We start from the raw sequence: 15,544 nt of genomic DNA, 5'->3' as shown, positions 1-15,544 counted from the left end.
TGGATAAGTGCATGAGTAAGAAATGTTTGGAGGCAATGGTCTCTTGCTATTCTTGCTGAGTTAAAGAAGAAAGAACAAAGAAAATTTACAGCCCAGGAGCTGGCCCTTCGGCCCTCCAAGTCTGAGCCGATCCAAGTCCACTGTCTAAACCTCTCGCCCAATTCCTTAGCATTTGTATCCCTCTGCTCCCCACTTACTCATGCATCTGTCCAGATGCATCTTAAATGAATCTACTGTGCTTGCCTGTACCACCTCTGCTGGCAACGTGTTCCAGACGCCCACAGCTTGAACACGTGACCTCTCGTTATTGAATCCTTCACCCTGGGAAAAAGCTTGTCTCTATCCACCCTGTCTATACCCTTCATGATTTTGTAAACCTCAATCAGGTCCTCCCTCAATCTCGTTTTTTCTAACGAAAACAATCCTAACCTACTCAACCTCTCTTCATCGCTAGCACCTTCCATACCAGGCAACATCTTCGTAAACCTTCTCTGCACCCTCTCCAAAGCGCCCACATCCTTTTGGTAATGTGGCGACCAGAACTGTACACAGTATTCTAAATGCGGCCGAACCAAAGTCTTGTATAATTTTAACATGACTAGCCAGCTCTTATACTCAATACCCCGTCCGATGAAGGCAAGCATACCAAATGCCTTCTTGACCACTATCCAACTGTGCAGCAACCTTCAGGGTACAATGGACCTGCACTCCCAGATAGAGTCATAGAGACTTCGGTCCAATCTGTCCATGCCGACCAGATATCCCAACCCAATCTAGTCCCACCTGCCAACACTCGGCCCATATCCGTCCAAACCCTTCCTATTCATACACCCATCCAAATGCCTTTTAAAAGTTGCAATTGTACCAGCCTATAAACATCCTCTGGCAGCTCATTCCATACACGTACCATCCTCTGCGTGAAAAAGTTGCCCCTTAGGTCTCTTTGAAATCTTTCCCCTCTCACCCTAAACCTACGCCCTCTAGTTCTGGACTCCCCAACCCCTGGGAAAATACTGAAAATGTGTTGCTGGAAAAGCACAGCAGGTCAGGCAACATCCAAGGAACAGGAGAATCGACGTTTCGGGCATAAGCCCTTCTTCAGGAATGAGGAAAGTGTGTCCAGCAGGCTAAGATAAAAGGTAGGGAGGAGGGAGGAGGGAGAAGGGTGTTGGAGATGCAATAGGTGGAAGGAGGTCAAGGTGAGAATGATAGGCCGGAGTGGGGTGGGGGCGGAGAGGTCAGGAAGAAGATTGCAGGTTAGGAAGACGATGCTGAGTTCAAGGGATTTGACTGAGACAAGGTGGGGGGGAAGGGGAAATGAAGAAACTGGAGAAATCTGAGTTCATCCCTTGTGGTTGGAGAGTTCCTAGGCGGAAGATGAGGCGCTCTTCCTCCAACCGTCGTGTTGCTATGGTCTGGCGATGGAGGAGTCCAAGGACCTGCATGTCCTTAGCGGAGTGGGAGGGGGAGTTGAAGTGTTGAGCCACGGGGTGGTTGGGTTGGTTGGTCCGGGTGTCCCAGAGGTGTTCTCTGAACCGTTCTGCAAGTATCCCAAGTATTCCATATCCGCCACAAATTCACCTGCACCTCCCCACACATCATTTATTGCATCCGCTGCACCCGATGCAGCCTCCTCTATATTGGGGAGACAGGCCGCCTACTTGCGGAACATTTCAGAGAACACCTCTGGGACACCCGCACCAACCAACCCAACCACCCCGTGGCTCAACACTTCAACTCCCCCTCCCACTACACCAAGGACATGCAGGTCCTTGGACTCCTCATCGCCAGACCATAGCAACACGACTGTTGGAGGAAGAGCGCCTCATCTTCCGCCTAGGAACCCTCCAACCACAAGGGATGAACTCAGATTTCCAGCCTCCAGCAACACATTTTCAGCTCTGATCTCCAGCATCTGCAGTCCTCACTTTCTCCTGGGAAAAGACTGCCGATTTATCCTATCCATGCCCCTCAATTTTGTAAACCTCTATAAGGTCACCACTCAGCCTCCACGCTCCAGGGAAAACAGCCCCAGCCTGTTCAGCCTCTCCCTGTAGCTCAAATTCTCCAACTCTGGCAACATTGTTGTAAATCTTTTCTGAACCCTTTCAAGTTTCACAACATCTTTCCAATAGGAAGGAGACCAGACTTGCACGCAATATTCCACCAGTGGCCTAACTAATGTCCTGTACAGCCGCAACACTCCCTAGGACCTTACCATTAAATGTATAAGTCTTGCTAAGATTTGCTTTCCCAAAATGTAGCACCTCGCATTTATCCGAATTAAACTCCATCTGCCGCTTCTCAGCCCATTGGCCCATCTGGTCCAGATCCTGTTGTAATCTGAGGTAACCCTCTTTGCTGTCCACTACACCTCCAATTTTGGTGTCATCTGCAAATTTACTAACTGTACCTCTTATGCTTGCATCCAAATCATTTATGTAAATTACAAAAAGTAGAGGGCCCAGCACCGATCCTTGTGGCACTCCACTGGTCACAGGCCTCCAGTCTGAAAAACAACCCTCCACCACCACCCTCTGTCTTCTACCTTTGAGCCAGTTCTGTATCCAAATGGCTAGTTCTCCCTGTATTCCATGAGATCTAGCCTTGCTAATCAGTCTCCCATGAGGAACCTTGTTGAATGCCTTACTGAAGTCCATATAGATCACATCTACTGCTCTGCCCTCATCAATCCTCTTTGTTACTTCATCAAAAAACTCAATCAAGTTTGTGAGACATGATTTCCCACGCGCAAAACCATGTTGACTATCCTGAATCAGTCCTTGCCTTTCCAAATACATGTACATCCTGTCCCTCAGGATTCCCTCCAACAACTTGCCCACCACCGAGGTCAGACTCACCGGTCTATTGTTCCCTGGCTTGTCCTTACACCTTACCAACACTCAGCAAGAGGCCCAGCAATCACTTCTCTAGCTTCCCACAGACCTCTCTGCTCATCAACTTTTCCCAAGGCTCTTCCGTTTACTATATAATTCGCTCTAGAATTAGACTTCCCAAAATGCATCACCTCACATTTGCCTGCATTGAGCTCCATCTGCCACTTCTCCATCTAACTCTCAAGTCTATCTATATTCTCCTGTATTCTCTGACAATCCCCTATGCTTTCTGCTACTCCACCAATCTTCGTGTCATCTGCAAACTTGCTGATCAGAGCACAGTGCCCTCTTCCAGATAATGTTTGTTTATCACAAACAACAGAGGCCCCAGCACTGATCCCTGTGGAACACCACTGGTCATCTTTCTCCATTTCGAGAAACATTAATCAAGATAATGTTCCGGAGACCTGGGGTCGAGTCCTGCCATGGAAGATGGAGGAATTTGAATTCAATAAAAAATAAATCTGGGATTAAGTGTCTCATGATCATGAATCCATTGTCAGAAAAACCCATCTGGTTCAGTAATGTATTTTCAGGAAGGAGACTGGCCTACCTGTGACTCCAGACCCACAGCAATGTGGTTGACTCCTCATTGCCCTCTGGGCAGTAAGGGATGGGCAGTAAATGCTGGTCTAGCCAGAGGCACCCACACCCTGAGAATGAAGAAGGAGAAAAACACTTTATTTGTTAACAGGCTCTCACTGGGGGTAGAGACTGAGCATGGAGCCACTGTGTTTCAGACAGGTCCAGGGAGGTTGGGTCTGAGTGCAACAAGATTCATTCCTGAACGTGTGCAGAGGGGGCTGCCTGACAGAGAGGAGGGGGATTGTGCAGATGGGAGAGGCACAGAGTGGGGAGGGTCAGGGGTACAGAGGAAAAGGGAAGGGGGAAGAGGTCACAACAGGGCTGGTGAGAGGGACACAGCCACAGAGCAAGGCAGTCTCCAGATAAAATCACTCCTTTCAAAGTGAGGAGTATCCCAGCCAGGTGTCAAATTTCAGATCACTGGGCGATTAAGAGAAACACACACAATCTTTCAGTTGTTCTGGAAACCGTGGCTATGTAATTGCAGTAATGATGTGGTCACATGGAGATGGCTTCCCCCAGTCTGATGGTGACAGGACAGAGGACTGAGAATCAAACCATAATCAAACATCCCAAGGTGCTGACCATTTCATAACAAAGTACAACACTGAGCCTCACTGTGCAATGAGGCAGACTTGATAAGGGAGCTTAAGGTAAAGGAACCCTTAAGGAGCAGTGCTCATAATATGATTAAATTTACTCTGCAATTTGAGAGGGAGAAGATAGAATCAGTAGTAATGGTATGCTATCTGAATAAACAACTCCAGAGGCATGAGGGAGGAGCTGGGTAGAATTGACTGGGAGAGGAGCCCAGCAGGAAAGACAGTGGAACAGCAATGGCAGGAGTTTCTGGGAGTAATTCAGGAGACACAGCAGGGATTCATCCCGAGGAAAAGGAATCAAGGTACTGGGAGGATGAGGCAACCGTGGCTGACTGGGGAAGTCAGGGTCAGCATAAAAACAAAAGGGAAAGCAGATAATGTGGTGAAGGGCAGTGGGAACCCAGAGGATTGGGAAGCTTACAAAGACCAACAGAGGGCAACAAAAAAATAAATTAGGCAGGAGAAGATTAAATTTGAGGGTAAGCTAGTCAATAATGTAAAGGAAGACTAAGAATTTCTTTAGATATATGAAGGCAACAGTGGACATTGGATTGCTGGAAAATGACGCTGGAGCGATAGCAGTGGGGAACACGGAAATGCCTGAGGAACTGAATAAGTACTTGCATCAGTCTTTATGATGGAAGATCTGAGTAATATCCCAAAGATTCAAGAGAGTGAGGGGTCAGAGCTGAGTCTGGTGGCCATCACCAAGGAGAAGGTGCTAGAAAAACTGAATGGCCTGAAGGTGGATAAATCACCTGGACCAGATAGTTCTAAGGGAGATAGCTGAAGAGATAATGGAGGTTGTGATTTTTTTTAGGAATTGCTAGAATCAGGGAGGGTCCCAGAGGAGTGGAAAATCGCTAACTTGACACTCCTGTTTAAAAAGGGGGTCAGGCAAAACATGGAAAATTACAGACTGATTAGCCTAACCTCGATCGTGGGTAAGATCCTGGAATCCATTGTGAAAGATGAGATTTCTGAACATTTGAACGTATATGGTAAAATAGGGAAAGTCAGCATGGTTTCATCAAGGGGAGGTCATGCCTGACTAATTTGCTAGAATTTTTTGAGAAAGTAACGAGCAGGTTAGACCAAGGAGAGCCAAAGAGTGTTATCTACCTGGACTTCAAGAAGGCCTTTGATAAGGTGTCACACAGGAAGCTGCTGAGTAAGATAAGGGCCCATGGTGTTAGAGGCAAGGTGCTAGCATGGATGGAGGATTGGCTGAAGAAGGGCTCATGCCCGAAATGTCGATTCTCCTGCTCCTTGGATACTACCTGACCTGCTGCGCTTTTCCAGCAACACATTTTCAGCTCAGGATTGGCCTTCTGGCAGGAAGCAGAGAGTAGGGATAAAAGAGTCCTTCTCAGGATGGCAGCCAACAAGTGGTGTTCTGCAAGGCTCAGTGTTGGGATCACAACTTTTCACTTTATACATTAATGATCTAGATGAAGGAACTGAGGACATTCTGGCTAAGCTTACAGACAATACAAAGATAGGTAGAGGGACAGATAGCATTGAGGAGGTGGGGAGGCTGCAGAAGGATTTGGACAGGTTAGGAGAGTGGGCAAAGAAGTGGCAGATGGAATACAATGTAGGAAAGTGTGAGGTCATGCACTTTGGTAGGAAGAAGAGGGGCATGGACTATTTTCAAAAATTCAGAAGTCTGAAGTGCAAAGTGGCTTGAAACTTCTAGTCCAAGATTCTCTCAAGGTAAACACGGTGGCTCAGGTGTTAGCACTGCTGCCTCACAGCTCCAGGGACCCCAGTTCAATTCCCTCCTCAGGCAACTGTCTGTGTGGAGTTTGCACATTCTCCCAGTGTCTGCGTGGGTTTCCCCCGGGTGCTCCAGTTTCCTCCCACAGTCAAAGATGTGCAGGTCAGGTGAATTTGCCATGTTAAATTGCCCATAGTGTTAGGTGCAGGGGTAAAATGTAGGAGAATGGGTCTGGGTGGGTTGCTCTTCGGAGGGTCGGTGTGGACTGGTTGGGCCGAAGAGCCTGTTTCCACCCTGTAGGGAATCTAATCTAATCTAAACTTGCAGGCTGGGTGAGTATTTCGGAAGGCAAACGCAATGAAAGCATTTATTTTGAGAGGACTTGAATATAAAAAACAGGGATCTACTTCTGATGCTCTATAAAGCTCTGGTCAGGCCACATTTGGATTATTCAAGAGTTATTGATGAGCCAAGGGCAATTATAATGCATTCAGGCAGGAATTAGGATGCACAAAATTGGGTAGCAAAATGCAGGGGATGCAGACAATGGAAATGTGGAGCTGGTTTAAGGAACAGATATTGTGTCCTTGATCGGCATGTCCCTGTCAGACAGGGACGAAACGATAAGGTAAAGGAACAGAAGGTACAGAAATTGCATCTCTTGTTAAGCAGAAGAAGGAGGCTTATGTGTTGATGAGGCAAGATGGTTCAGATGAGGCAATAGAGAGTTACAGATCAGCTAGGAAGGATTTAAAGAGAGAGTTAAGAAGAGCAAAGAGAGGACACGAGCAGTCTTTAGCAAATAGAATAAAGGAGAACCCTAAAGCTTTCTATAGGTATGTGAGGGATAAAAGGATGATTAGGGTAGGAATAGGGCCAGTCAAAGACAGAAGTGGGAAGTTGAGTGTGGACCCTGTAGAGATCGGAGAGGTGCTAAATGAACATTTCTCATTGTTTTTCACTCAGGAAAAGGAGAATATTGTAGAGGAGAAGAATGAGGTACGAGATATTAGACTAGAAAGGATCGAGGTTAGTTACGAACAGGTGAGTTTCAGCGGACGCTCTCTGGAGTTTAGAAGAATGAAGGAGATCGAATGGAGGTCAATAAAATGCTAAAGTTGATTGGCAAGGTAGACATAGAAAAGATGTTTCTTTATGTGGGCAATGTGGAATGAGAAGTGATAGCTTTAGGATAAGGGGTAGCAGATTTAAAACAGATGAGGAGAAATTTTCTCTTTCAAAGGATTGTGAATCTGTGGAATTCATTCTCCAAGAGTGTGGTGGATGCTGGGACATTGTCTCCTCCTTAAATATACCCAGAGGTTTGTAATTAGTAACAGATTGAGGCGTTATGGAGAGCGGAAGTAAAGTTGAGTTGAAATCAAGATGAGATATAGTCTTACAACATTGGGTCAAACCTCTCTGTTAATTAAAACCAAACACCCAGAAAAGCTTGCCTCGTAATCTGATAGAAGTGTGAGGGAGTGAAAGAGAAATCCTCATTTCTACTATTTGAAGATAAATCACAATTTACTTTCCTAACAGAATACTAAACAAAACTATTAACAAACTGAACATTCTTTCCCCTAACTGAACATAATCCTATTAACATGATGTTCCAATAACACACTTATTAAACATTACATTAATTTAATCTCAAATCCACACAGTCTCTGTCTTCTCCGCTGTCATCAATCTGTTGGTCCCTCTGAGCCATCTTTCTTTTTACTGCCAGTATGTTTCACAGGAAAAGGTACATTTTAGTATACAGTCAGTGCCTTCTAATTTCTTTGAGAGCAAGATTTTAGATGGGCAGTTAGCTCTCCGGTTCGACGGCAGTTGCTCTGTCCAATTTTCAAAATGCTCCTGTTTTTTATACCCCCAACATGGTTTCCTGTCATTGGTCCAATGTTGTCAAAACAATAATTTCAAACTCGATTGGGTTATAGTATCCTCGGCATACTTTAAAGTATTTGGTTAAACTTAAATTATTGTCAAAACAGCAACCAAAACTCAGGTATCCATTGTTATACGTACCTATTTTGGAACAGCCCATCTCGCAGCCTTTCCATTCGAGAAGCTGAGCCTGCACATCAAGTTGACTTCAAAATTCAGAAAACACTGTCCACCTTAAAGTGAACATACATGCTTTCATGATTTGGAGGTGCCAGTGTTAGACTGGGGCAGACAAAGTTAAAAATCACACATCACCAGATTATAGTCCAACAGGTTTATTTGGAAGTACTTGCTTTCGAAGTGCTGCTTCTTCATCAGGTATCTGTGGAACAGAATCATAAGACAGAATTTATAGCAACAGGATTGCAATGTCATGGAATGTAATATTAAACAAGTTTAGCTGAAGCCTTTCATCTTTTGGAATGATCATGCTAGTTCCGGTTCCTTCATATGTAAATCCCAGAGTTTTTTTTAAAAGTTACATTCTAAAGATAAAATTTTAACAATAGGTGCCATCTCAGCTCAGATAATGCATTGACCGTGAGAGGTTAACGTCTATTTGTGCCCCAATGTTAGATCAGACAGATTCTATTTTTAAAGTGGGAGTTACAGTATCTTATATGGATTTATGCAACTTTTGAGGAAAATAAAATGCTTTTGACTTTGAAACCTTAGCTAAGATCATATTAAATGGTGGAGCAGATTCAAGGGGCTGAATGGCCTACTCCTGCTCTTGTTCTTATGGTCTTCACTCTCCCTGATACATTGAGGAGTCACAGATGAACTTTTATCCATTTTTTTCCAGAGACAACTGAAAGAACGACCATCCAAATACAGTGCTCAGCCGATCAGTATGGGCAGGAACAGCAGTACATGCACTGCAAAAGCCAATACCGAAGTTGCGACTGCAGTGGTTAAAGTGAAAAATGCGATGTCAGTTGTTGAGAGTTTAGGAAAATTCGCCTCTGCTGCTGGAGCAGTAGGAGCTATTTTTGGGGTAGCAGCAGCAATTGTTAAACTTGCTATGGGTAATGTGGAGAGTGAGGAGCTGAGATATATGAAGGAGCAGTTCCAGATAGACAGGAATAAGTTGGATGTCATTTCATAGAACAGTACAGCACAGAACAGGCCCTTCAGCCCACGATGTTGTGCCGACCACTGATCCTCATGTAAGGTAAACCTAATGTATGAACCCTCAACTTCTGTGACCATATGCATGTCCAGCAGTCTCTTAAATATCCCTAATGACCTCGCTTCCACAACTGCTGCTGGCAACGCATTCCATGCTGTCACAACTCTCTGCATAAAGAATCCGCCTCTGACATCCCTTCTATACTTTCCGCCAAACAGCTTAAAACTATGACCCCTCGTGTTAACAATTTCTGCCCTTGGAAAAAGTCTCTGGCTATCAACTCTACCTATGCCTCTCATTGTCTTGTACACCTCAATTAGGTCCCCTCTCTTCCTTCTTTTTTCCAAGGAAAAATGTCCAAGCTCAGTCAGCCTCTCTTCGTAAGATAAACCCCCCAAGTCCAGGCAGCATCCTGGTAAACCTCCTCCGAACCATCTCCAAAGCATCCACTTCTTTCCTATAATAGGACGACCAGAACTGGACACAGTATTCCAAGTGCAGTCTAACCAAAGCTTTATAGAGCTGCATCAAGATCTCATGGCTCTTAAACTCAATCCCCTGTTAATGAAAGCCAAAACACCATATGCTTGGGTTGAAAACGTGTTGCTGGAAAAGCGCAGCAGGTCAGGCAGCATCCAAGAAGCAGGAGAATCGACGTTTCAGGCATGAGCCCTTCTTCAGGGTCCTGAAGAAGGGCTCATGCCTGAAACATCGATTCTCCTGCTCCTTGGATGCTGCCTGACCTGCTGCGCTTTTCCAGCAACACATTTTCAGCTCTGATCTCCAGCATCTGCAGTCCTCACTTTCTCCCTGTCCACTTGGGTGGCAATTTTAAGGGATCTATGTACCTGCACACCAAGATCCTGCTGTTTCTCCACACTGCCAAGAATCCTGTCTTTAATCCTGTACTCAACTTTCAAGTTCGACCTTCCAAAATGCATCACTTCGTATTTATCCAGGTTGAACTCCATCTGCCACCTCTCAGCCCATCTCTGCATCCTGTCAATGTCACACTGCAGCCTACAACAGTCCTCTATACTGTCAACGACACCTCCAACCTTTGTGTCGTCTGCAAATTTGCAAACCCATCCTTCAATCTCCTCAACCAAGTCATTAATAAAGATTACAAAGAGTAGAAGCTCAAGAACAGAGCCCTGTGGAACACCACTCACCACTGACTTCCAGCCAGAATACTTTCCTTCTACTACCACTCGCTGTCTTCTGTCGACCAGCCAATTCTGTATCCAGACAGCTAAATTTCCCTGTATCCCATTCCTCCTGACCTTCTAAATGAGCTTACCATGTGGAACCTTATCAAATACCTTGCTGAAGTCCATATACACCACATCCACCGCTCGACCCTCATCAACTTGTCTAGTATCATCTTCAAAGAACTCAATAAGATTTGTGAGGCATAACCTGCCTCTCACAAAGCCGTGTTGACTGCATTTAATCAAGCCATGCTCTTCCAGATGGTCATAAACCCTATCTCTCAGAATCCTTTTTAACACCTTGCAGACGACAGACGTGAGACAGACTGGTCTGTAATTGCTGGGGATTTCCCTATTTCCTTTCTTGGAGAGGAATTACATTTGCCTCCCTCCAGTCCTCAGGTATGACTCCGGTGGAGAGCGAGGATGCAAAGATCTTCGCAAGCTGCGAAGCAATCACATTTCTCGCTTCCCAAAGCAGCCGTGGACAAATCTGGTCTGGCCTTGGCGACTTGTCAATCTTAATGTTTGTCAAAATTTTCAGCACATCAGCTTCCTCAATCTCTATCCTTTCCAGCGTGCTTACCTGCTCCTCAATGGTTTCATTCACTACAAAGTCAGTTTCTTTAGTAAAGACAGAAGCAAAAAACTCAATTAAGGCTTCTCCTACCTCCTCAGACTCTGTACACAAGTTCCCTATGCTATCCCAGAACGGCCCTACTCTTTCTTTGATCATTCTCTTATTCCTCACATACATGTAAAATGCCTTTGGATTCTCCCTAATCCTTCCTGCCAGCCTTTCTTGTGCCTCCTCCTGGCTCTCCTCAGACCATTTTTGAGCTCCTTCCTCGCCTGCCTGTAATCCTCTAGAGCTGAGCACGACCCTTGCTCCCTCCACCTTACGTAAGCTGCCTTCTTTCTTTTGATGAGAATCTCCTCCGCTCTCGACATCCAAGGTTCCTTTATCTTATTTGAAAGGCTGAGGCACTTGGGGCTGTTTTCATTGGAGAAAATAAGGTTTAGGGGTGACTTGATAGAGGTGTACAAGATGATTAGGGGTTTAGATAGGGTTGACCATGAGAACCTTTTTCCACGTATGGAGTCAGCTATTACGAGGGGGCATAGCTTTAAATTAAGGGGTGGTAGGTATAGGACAGATGTTAGGGGTAGATTCTTTACTCAGCAAGTCATGCGTTCATGGAATGCCCTGCCAGTAGCAATGGTGGACACTCCCTCTTTATGGGCATTTAAACGGCATTGGATAGGCATATGGAGGATAGTGGGCTAGTGTAGGTTAGGTGGGCTTGGATCGGCGCAACATCGAGTGCCAAAGGGCCTGTATTGCGCTGTATTTTTCGATGTTCTATGTACCCCTTCTTGCCTGTCTCAGAGGAACACATTTGTGCATCACTCGCAGCAATTGTTCCTTAAACAGTCTCCAGGTCAGATTCAGCAAGTGCTTCAGGCTATCGACCAAAGCACAGTCAATAATCAGTTCTTCCCCATTGAGGAGAATCTGAAAAACCAATTCAGGAAGTACATGGACATCCTGAACACAAAACTGGAATTCCGGGAGAATGAGAAAGAAGAATTCCTCACACACTTCAATGAGACTAAAGGTGACCAGAACCTTCACACTCTCTATGATGCAGTGATGGGGTATTCTGCCATCTTTGGCAAACCCATTCTGGAAACTGCCATGCGATATGACCAGAGGAACCGGCGTCTGATGGAAAAACTCTGCTGCAGTCTCAAGGAGCTCTTCTGCATTGGCCTGATTGCCCTGGTGGGTCACTCCGCTATCACTGGGACCGATGTAGAGGCATTAAAGAGAGAGAGTGGAATGAGAAAAGGGGCAAAGTAGAGAATAGAACATAGAACATAGGACAATACAGCACAGAACAGGCCCTTCGGCCCACGATGTTGTGCTGAACATTTGTCCTAACTTAAGCACCCATCAATGTACCTATCCAATTGCCGCTTAAAGGTCACCAAAGATTCTGACTCTACCACTCCCACAGGCAACGCATTCCATGTCCCCACCACTCTCTGGGTAAAGAACCCACCCCTGACATCTCCCCTATACCTTCCACCCTTCACCTTAAATTTATGTCCCCTTGTAACACTGTTGTACCCGGGGAAAAAGTTTCTGACTGTCTACTCTATCTATTCCTCTGATCATCTTATAAACCTCTATCAAGTCACCCCTCATCCTTCGCCGTTCCAATGAGAAAAGGCCTAGCACTCTCAACCTATCCTCGTACGACTTATTCTCCATTCCAGGCAACATCCTGGTAAATCTCCTCTGCACCCTCTCCAAAGCTTCCACATCTTTCCTAAAGTGAGGCGACCAGAACTGCACACAGTACTCCAAATGTGGCCTAACCAAAGTCCTGTACAGTTGCAACATCACTTCACGGCTCTTGAATTCAATCCCTCTGCTAATGAACGATAATACTCCATAGGCCTTCTTACAAGCTCTATCCACCTGAGTGGCAACTTTCAAAGACCTATGAACATAGACCCCAAGATCCCTCTGTTCCTCCACCTTACTAAGAACCCTACCGTTAACCCTGTATTCCGCATTCTTATTTGTCTTTCTAAAATGGACAACCTCACACTTGGCAGGGTTGAACTCCATCTGCCACTCCTCAGCCCAGCTCTGCATCATATCCAAGTCCCTTTGCAGCCGACAAGAGCCCTCCTCACTATCCACACTCCACCAATCTTCGTATCATCTGCAAATTTACTGACCCACCCTTTGACTCCCTCATCCAAGTCATTAATAAAAATTACGAACAGCAGAGGACCCAGAACTGATCCCTGCGGAACTCCACTTGTAACTGGGCTCCAGGCTGAATATTTACCATCTACCACCACTCTCTGACTTCGACCGGTTAGCCAGTTTTCTATCCAATTGGCCAAATTTCCCACTATCCCATGCCTCCTGACTTTCCGCAGAAGCCTACCATGGGGAACCTTATCAAATGCCTTACTAAAATCAATGTATACTACATCCAATGCTCTGGATGTAGTATAAAATGAAATCCATGATAGATCGGTGCATCAATGAGTTTGCTGAGCAGGCAGAAATAGATGTTAAGAAAATGATAAATGAAAAGGGTGGAAGAGATAATTATGAATGTGGAGGTTATGTTCTAGATGATCTAACGAAGAAATATGACTGGGTTAACTGGTCTGTACAGGTCTATGACCCTGTCGGTGGGTTTGACAATCACTGTGTCATTGGCCCCAATCGGTTTCACTTTTTGAGACAATGGGGTTAATGCTGTTGTCTCCTATGCAATTGATCCAAAACCAATTAATGAAAGTAACATAAAGCAGTTAATGGAAGGGAAAGATGGCTGGTCTGATGCAAGAGCTGTTGCATAACATGTGGACAATAACCTTCCCTCTGGGCATGTTGTACATGTAGTGAGACACAAGAAGGGTCTGTGGTACCACAGTGTAGGGGGTGGTGTAATTTTTAAATCATTAACTGCTGTAGTAAGCACATAGTAAGTACAAAGCCACCATTTTAGTCTTCTCTACCTTGTAGTAAGCACGAGCAGACACTCCCCCAGATTTTCATGAATGGAACAATGGAAACAGCTTTCCTCGTGGCTGAGGGACCGCCCACAACCACGGCTGTACGTCATCGTCCATATAAGGGAGAAGCGGGGAACTCGAACACTGATTGGCTGGGTGAATAACCAAATAATCTCATCCATCAGGAGGACAGTGGGGAACTTTAACACTGATTGGCTGAGACAGTAGAAGGCCCCGCCCACTCCTACATGTATATAACGTGCGGGGATTACAATCTGTGTGTGTGCCTCGTGGGAAGCCATTGAGGTAACACCCGGTTCTGCAGAATTGAATAAATAGTTTTGGACGAACTCCTCCGTGTCTTTGTTCTTGGGAAGGGAAGCAGAGTGCCTGATGGGGGTCGCAGAGTCCCCTATCCTGCACAATTGGGGGCTCGTCCGGGATGCAATAATTATTGCCGGGGCTCTCTTCGGCTCGTGGATCAAGTCTGATACAAAAAGACGCGTCTGGTATATATTTATACTGCTCACTGGATCGGCTTGGTCCGTCAGCCGTCGGCCAAGAGAGTGACCCGGCTCATTAAAATAATTTTGGATCCCGAAAAAAGGAACACACGGACGAGTGCTGGGACGACCAGTTAGTGACTATACGCGGGGGTACACACATTTAAAAAGGCCAGACAACTTCGTGCACGAATCAAGGTGAGAGAGTTTCTTTTTGTTCTTCCTTGTTGGCCGCGTGGTTTTGACGGTCATCTGTGAAAACGCTTTAAGCGTTTAAGACCAGGACCGAAGATAGACCATGGGAAATTGTGGTTTTGACGGTTATCTGTGAAAATGCTTTAGGCGTTTAAGACCAGGACCAAAGATAGACCATGGGAAATTGTGGTTTTGACGGTTATCTGTGAAAATGCTTTAGGCGTTTAAGACCAGGACCGAAGATAGACCATGGGAAATCAGACTTCTAGGTCCACTAAGGACAAGTCAGGGAGGACTGTAAATGGAAAAGAAATACCCCCCGATAGTCCACTAGGTCGGAAATTGAGTTTATGGACGGAAAGCAGTAGGACAAAGGACGAAAAGAAAGAGACTATGATAAAATATTGTTGTTTTATATGGACCAAAGAACCTATCCGCGCCCCCTCGGTAGTTTGGCCCGAGTATGGGTCTGATGAAGACTGGGTGTGTCAACTCCTAAATATATATGTTAACAGAAAACAACCGTTTGACCCAGAAGAGAGCAAATATGCCGCCGCCTGGTTGGCGAGTGACTGCGGGGACCCCACGAGTCTCTATCCTCTGATTCCCCAAACAGACCCGAGAAAGCCCCAGAAGTCTTGGGACGTCCTCACCGACGGTTTGCCCCCTTCTGCCCCGCCCCCGTATGTACAACCCGCGCACGGCCAGGCGTCCAGCGCGGACCTCCCTCCTGCGTCGGATAATCCCGGTTCCCGGCAGGTCATGCTCAGTGAGGGAGAGCCTGCTGGGGGGGACACAGGAAGGGAAGAAGAGCCCACCCCAGGCATTAGGAGATCAGCCCGAATTGAGATGTGGAGAGATCAAGAAGAGAGATTGGGTGCTGAGAGGGTTAACAATGTTGAACAGATGAACCCTTTACGAGAGGTGCCGTTTGGGAACGAACGGACCGGATTTGTAGTACAACCTTTAAATTCTGGGGATATCCGACAACTCCGTAATGAACTACCCCGTCTACTGGACGACCCCGTCAGTGTGGGAACACAATTAGATCAATTTCTGGGGCCCAGTATATACACATGGGCCGAATTGCAGGCCATGATGAGAATACTATTTAATTACGATGAAATTGTCATGATCCGGAATAGTGCAATGGCCATTTGGGATAGGGAGCATCAGGACGGCCCTCAGCGCGGA

General features: G+C 45.9%; 1 pseudogene; it reads left to right on the top strand.

The window, feature by feature from the left end:
* Positions 1-4,721: 4,721 nt before the first annotated feature.
* LOC148150041 (uncharacterized) lies at positions 4,722-13,622 on the top strand (annotated as a pseudogene).
* Positions 13,623-15,544: the final 1,922 nt, after the last annotated feature.

The sequence above is a fragment of the Chiloscyllium plagiosum genome, unplaced genomic scaffold (assembly GCF_037043375.1).
Source record: "Chiloscyllium plagiosum isolate Xiang-an unplaced genomic scaffold, Cpla_swu_hap1 HiC_scaffold_5, whole genome shotgun sequence".
NCBI classification, from domain to species: domain Eukaryota; kingdom Metazoa; phylum Chordata; class Chondrichthyes; order Orectolobiformes; family Hemiscylliidae; genus Chiloscyllium; species Chiloscyllium plagiosum.
The sequence above is the reverse complement of the archived record's forward strand: the minus strand, read 5'-3'. Positions and strand labels throughout refer to the sequence as shown.